Consider the following 6,977-nt stretch of genomic DNA (forward strand, 5'->3'; position numbering starts at 1 on the left):
CTTCAGGTGAAAGGGCTAGACGAACAGAGCCTGGACAAGAGAAAAGCACAGACCCTCAACCAGCAAGATGCAGCTGTAATTGCCCTTGGCAGAAAGGCCAAGTCTTCCCATAGTTCCTGTTCTTATTCTCACATCTGGTTGCTTCCTTGAAGACAGAGAGGACTAGAGGAGAGCAGGAGCTTTCAATGCTTAGAGTACGGTGACTCAGAGAGAAAAAGAAAGGTAGCTACTGCCTTAAGTCCCCAAAGTTTATTCTAATATTCATATGAACCAATAAGACTTTCATTTGGACTCTTTTTATAGGAAATTTCCATGTTAATTTTTCTCTTGTGTTCAAGTTTAAGTTTCTATATTTAAATATATTCTGTCTGGATTTATTATATGTTTTAGCAATAATTAAAACTGGAATAATTGTATGTATCAGTGATTCCTAGTTATCTTTATCATATTAAAACTCTTTAGTTAGGCACTAAAGGTCTCCTTCAGCTGTGTCCTTCTGTACCTAGTGACGTTGTCTTCCAGCAAGCTCTACATTATATTTTCCTGGCCTCAGTAAATGCCTCCTGGGCTGTGCCCTCTTCTGTCTCCAAGTGATTTGACATCATATAGAGGACCCATCACTGCAAAGGGACTTGGAGGTAGGAATTTGTATCCAAGTCATCATCAACTAGCTCTATGATCCTGGGGTAAGTTTTGTGACCTCTCCTGACCTCAGGTTACTAATCAGTAACATGATCTCTTGATTTCTAGATCCCTTTTAGTAAAGGGCTGGGAGAGAGGGAAAGAGACATCCTAGGAATTTTTTCCCTTAAATTATAAATTTTTTGAGTAGAAAGAGATTTCAGAAGTCATTTAATGTAACCTTCTAGTGAGAAAATTAAGATCCTAAAGATTAGGTAATATTCCCAAGATCCTGAGTCTAATCGAAGGAAGAGCCAGGTCTAGAACCCAGTTTTCCTGACTCCTAGTCTAGCCCCTTCTAAACTATATATGGCTAACTCACTATACACAGCTCTTATCTCTACCCTCTTTGAATTCTGCTAGCCCTCTAATCAAGCCATCCTAACTCTAGTAACTTACCTCTGTGTGTGTGTGTGTGTGTGTGTGTGTGTGTGTGTGTGTGTGTTTATAACTTCTGATTGTAATAATAAGCGCTAACACTTTTCAAACACTATATTCTAGGTTCTGGGTTAATCATTTTACATTTACTATCACATTTCATCCTCCTGACAAACTTATAAGGTCAGTTTTACAGCCTTCCAAGGCTATAGGTGGAAAAGCCGAGGCTTAAAGGATTTATATAAGTTGCCCAGTCACACAGCTAGTAGGTCTCAGAATTAAATTTCTAACTTATGTTTGTCTGACTTCCAAACCTACCCATAGCACTTTTCTATCTGGGAATACAATATTCAGTCATTCATCCATTCATTGTCCAGGTGCTTAATAAATATCTACTAGGGCCCAGCACTGTTCTAGGCACCATACAAAATAAAAAGAAATATAAGTGCCTATTCTAACTGGATGTAAAATCTGTAAACATGAAACAATTAGAATAGAATTCAAAGCAACATGTATGGTATAAGAATTCTAAGTAGTTCTTTTTTTTATGTCAATAGACTAAAAGCTTTCAATCCATTTCTAGAATACAGTGGGTTCCAGATAGATATTGGAAATAATCCCTTGTCAAACAGCAAATAGAGGCTGAGGTTGGGAAAGCAGGTTTACTGCTGAAAGTTAAACTAAAGCCATAAGTTCATACAGGATTTGCAGATCCCACTAAAATTGTGTTAAATTATGAGCAACAAGAAAAGTTGAGAACCTACTCTACACTATGCAATGTTGGGTAAGTGGAAGATACAAAGACAAGGAAGACAACCAGAACACCCAGAACAGTCAGAATTAGCCATCTTGGGATGCAGCTAAGGCCTCATCATTGATGTGATCACAAGAGGCTGGACTTTAAGACTATCTGAAGCACCTTAGCAAAAGAGAATTATCTTCCAATGTGAAGTAGAAAATGACTAAGTAGTAGGCCAGGCAGTCCTTCAACCTTCTCACCTCCCTCTGCATCAAGGCGCAGGCTCCCTTAAGATGGGAACTTGACTCACTTTCATTGCACTCATCTAGACTGACTCACTCCTGAGGTTGCCACACATTTATGAGTAAATAGTTTAACCACTTATATTTCTTTGCTAGACTTCAGAATTATTGAGTCAACTTAAAATCTTCAAGACGGTACATTTAAAATTAGTTTGGTCTGTGATCCAGTTTAGTTTGATCTTCATTGGAGACTGCTTTAAAATTGTTGAATTATGGAGTCAACATACTACTGTCATTTACAATGGAATCATAATCTTCTAAAACTGGCATCGTGTAATGACTTCCTCTCCACTAGAACTTTTTGTATCCTTCAATCTAGAGTTTTATATTGTAGTAAAACAATAACAAACAGGGGTTCCTGGGGAGAGATAAAATCTTCTCTCTTTAGACAATTAGCTTTTTTAGCTCTGTAGGCAATAGCTTTAATATATTAAAATACATTAAATGAAAATAAATGCCCCCTTTCAAAGTCCTCCCAGGTTTCAGCATTCTAAGATACTTCACACAGATACTAATTCCCTTTTTAAGTGTTTTCATTTGTGCAACGCATTATTCCAGTAGGCACTGGGCTGTGAAAGTTATAATCCTTTTGTGAAAGGATTGAAATTGAACAGGTTTTTAAAATATGGCAGGCTTCAGGAGGGCCATCTTCCAGAGGCTCCAGCTCTACTGACAGGCTGCCTCTCTTTACAACGGTCCAGTTTTCTAAATTGCCAATGGAAAAAATTTCCCCTGACTTTGAGGGCGGCGTGTTGGTAGTTCTGTGGTATGCAATGATCTAATACCCAGGGAGTCTGTTACCATGCAACCAAAGCTAAGGTCAATTATGATTCCCCATCAGTGACCCACAGCATCTCTCATGCCTTTCACTGCAGTCTATTTTGAAGAGCAGACACTTTAACATTTTTAAAGGAAAACAGAATTATCATTCAAATGATAGACCGCCACTCAGACAGACATTCTTTTATGATTCATTGAAGTGAAGGTCTTAAGAGGTTATGCATGCTGTTTCGGTGTTTATTAGAGATAGTGAAGAAGAATAGATCAGAGAACAAATCAAATGTTGCACATCATCGATGCTAAGCTCCATCCACAGAATAATCTAATATTAATATATGGGCACTATAACCCCACTGGGCAAAAACATGTTTTATTCAGGAAAGCAACAAATTAGGTAGATAATCTCTCTATAGAAAGCCATTTACAGTTTATTTGGAAATTGAATTCATAATCTTTAATAACGTCTGTTTATACCAACAACGGAGTTTCAAATAAATAAAACTGAAAGCAATGATAAATTAGCTTCTTAGCTTTTATATGTTTATTACATTGTAATCATTCAAACCCACTGAAGTCAAATTTGTTTTACCAATTTCCTAAATTCAATCCAATGAGTTCCTGGTTCTCACACAAAACCAATTCATATTGTCAAGTGACAGCAAGAAAAATTAATAGCATGCTGGTTCTTACAATCCAAGGGGACTTTAGTAAGTGTAAGTAATGATATAGGCTTTTACCATCCGGATATCTATTATTTAGATGTAAATTCTAGCCACATGCTCTGGTAGCCTTAAAATGGCAATGAAATAAAAAGCTGACCCTGGGGGATATGTTATACTCAACATATTAAAAAGGATCCCTAGGGCCTTAGGAAATAAAGAGCTATGCTAGAATTTTATTGCAAAAGCATGATGACAAAGCCCTTTCTATTTAAAAATCACAGTTCATCAACCTCATTGAATCAATGGCTGAAAATGAATGGAGAGGTGGTCTCATTTTGCTCTCTGCTGGGCATCTAGTTTTGGATAATGTATTCACATCACCAGCTACAAATCAGGTCAGGAGACTCTGCTTAGAAAATTCCCTAGGATGACAGGGTTCCTCCTCGGCAGAGGCCCAAGCTGAGCTGAGTCTCCCCTGCTGTTGCCTGCCGTAGACCTACTTCTCAATGATCCACTGTCAGTCTCTGAAAGGCCGGCTTTCCCCAGAAAATTCAAAATGCCTTCCTTCATAGGAGCTCAAACACATGCTGTCATTCTTGGTATTGGTGTTGTGAAGGCCTGAAAACATTTATTTCTCCTAAGCTGGCCTTATTAAATGCTGTGAGGTGTTTTTCTGAACTAGGATTTTCTGACAGAAGTCACTATTTGAATGGAGACCTGGAGCAACACAGGGCAGGTCTGAGATTGGTGCTATATAATTCAGGTGCTTCCCTCATTCCACTCCGCCTTAATTTTTAGTTGAGGGAAAAAAAGGGCTGAGGAGTTCTCAAGGAGAACATGGGAAGTTAATAAACAGAGCACATGAACTGTTCAGAGATGCAGAAAACCAAGAAAATAACATTTTCTCCTTCTCTATCATGGGGTGAATATTCACTGAGCTGGGACTCTACATAACCTTGTGGGCAGCTGAGTAACAGCTCCACAGGCCTCAGAGTCAGGACTGTGGAGGCCTCTGTTTCACCAACTAGCCAGGATGGGGATTGAGAGAAAAGGATTTCTGAGGCAGGAAGATCAGGTTTGAATGCTATGGCACCACTTAACAGCTGTTGCTTTGAGTGAGTCACTAATGCTCTGAGCTTCAGTTTCCTCATCGTACAGTAAAATACAACAGCATCTATGCTGGAGTGTAACTGTAACAGTGACAGTTAGTGGATGTCAAGAGCCAGGCAATACACAAACCGCGCTTTCCACCATCCTGTCCCCACTGTCCCCTCCCTTCCCGGACTCCTTATTGAACAGGATGTTCTGCATTCAGCAATGAGTCCTTCGTCACTCTCCTTCCTGATGCTTGTCTTATTTCCATGTTAAAGTTGCAAGGTCTCTGAGAGCAGAAGCTACATCTTGCTCAGCTCTGCATGTGCCCCAGGACTAGCCCTAGCTTCACTGTGGGCTCCAAATAACATGCAGACTGCCTGCTCAGAAACAAAGGGGAAATCTCTCTCTCTCTCTCTCTCTCTCTCTCTCTCTCTCTCTCACCTCCTCTGCTGTAGCCAGGCCTACAGCCAGAAAAAGCACAGTATCTCCCCTCATTTCCTGCAGCCTCCACACTTCTAAGCAGCAGAGGAGAAGAAAAGACTGGGAGCTGCTCCAGACTAAGGCTGCTATTCCCGCTCCAGCCCTGTGAACTGAACTCAGCCCACCTTCCCTTAGGAAAGTCATATGGGAGATTGGGGGAGGGGGAGGCATGGGGAGCAGGAGAGTAGGAGAGGTACCACATATGTAGGAGTTCAGAGAGAGTTCCCAGTCACTCCTAAGGCTGTCCCCTCCCCCAGCATTAAATCACGACAATGTCCTGAATTCACATCATCCTTCCTTGTGGGTGGAATCAGGAGAATGAACTCTCTTTCTGAACACTTCTACGGCCCAGGCACTGTGCATGATGATTTATAGAGGCTGGTTTAGTTCACTCTCAAAACATGTGTCATTAGGGTAAATTCCATCAGCTGTATTTTACAAATGAGGAAACTGAGGCGAGAGAGTTTAAGTCGCTCCACCAAGTCAGAGCCAGACGTGCTTGGACTGGGATTGGAGGGCCCCAGGCTGTCTAACTCCAGAGTTCACTCCCTCGGCTTCCGCAGGCTGCTAGCTAGCAGGTGGTGGGAAGGGAGCTGACTCATGGCTTTTGATTCATTCAGTCCTCTTTTCTGCATTAGCATTGCTTCAACCTAATGAACAAATATTGCATTATGCCTTTCTCATTTTGCGCACATCCACATGAGGCTGGCTTGCAAAACCAGAGTCACAGCATTTCTAGATGACATATGACATACTAGCTGGTGGGTAAGTTAAAAAAAAAATGTTAGAGTCAAGAGACCATCTAAATCAGGGGTTTATCTTAAGCTGGAGTTCAAGGGTGGATATCAGGGAATCTGTAAAGCCCTGAATTTATATATCCTAGGGCAAAGGTCCAGAACTTTCATGAGATTCTCAAGGAGGTTTTAAGCCCCAAAGGGTTAAGAGCTGTGCACGGTCTGGGCTAACAGACCTTACATTCTCTGGCTCCCTCCTGCCACTGCTCCATGAGGCAGCACAATTTGTGATCCAGAAAACCCAGAGCTAAATGCCAGAAACAGAATCTGAGCTCTGAATCTTCTGGCAAACATTTCAAAGACTCATAAATTATTAAAATAGCTAATTAAGTCAACCTTCACCAGAAAATATTTGCTTTTTCCCCTCATCGTGAGCTCACTGTGAAACTTGACTTCGCTCCACCGTTTGCTTAAACAAAGTCAGTTCCCTTTGTTTTTTCTTCCATGGTCTAGGAAGAACTTTGAGTGGCCTGCTGTGTTAAAATGTAGCAGCCTGCTCTATGCATCTGAGTGTATACAACTAGGAGGCTCTTGACCCATTTCCTCTTTGAGATTCAGCTCTATGCAGCCAATCTCCCCCTTAGTCCTGTTCTGTCAGCCTCTCTGCTCAGTGGTCCAAATGAACCATGCCTATTCATACATCTTCCCTTTTTACAAGGAAAATCCTTCACTGCAATACTATCAGTGAGTGGTCTTGAACCAAAAATACACAACGATCATCAAGTTAGCATCCATGTGAGGTCACACTGGCCTCTCTATATTTTGGAGCATGGTTACCAGGTATCTTCCACCCTTCCATCCACACCTAATTCTTACTTTCAGATCCCTCTCTAATTCCATGTCCTTTATGAAAGCTTCTTGTTACTTTATCTATATCAATTTCATCCATTTCGAACTAGATTGTAAGACCCTTAAGGGCAGGAACTTATTTTTTTTCTTCTTCTAATGTGCTTACCAACAGGTTTTGTACCAAGCTAGATACCATATAAAGACTGTATTCATTAAGAAGTAGGTTTCTCCTCACCTCCATGATCTTTGAAGTTGCCCACTTGTCAACAAGCTCCAT

The sequence above is a fragment of the Rousettus aegyptiacus genome, unplaced genomic scaffold (genome assembly GCF_014176215.1).
Source record: "Rousettus aegyptiacus isolate mRouAeg1 unplaced genomic scaffold, mRouAeg1.p scaffold_m13_p_7, whole genome shotgun sequence".
Classification (NCBI taxonomy): domain Eukaryota; kingdom Metazoa; phylum Chordata; class Mammalia; order Chiroptera; family Pteropodidae; genus Rousettus; species Rousettus aegyptiacus.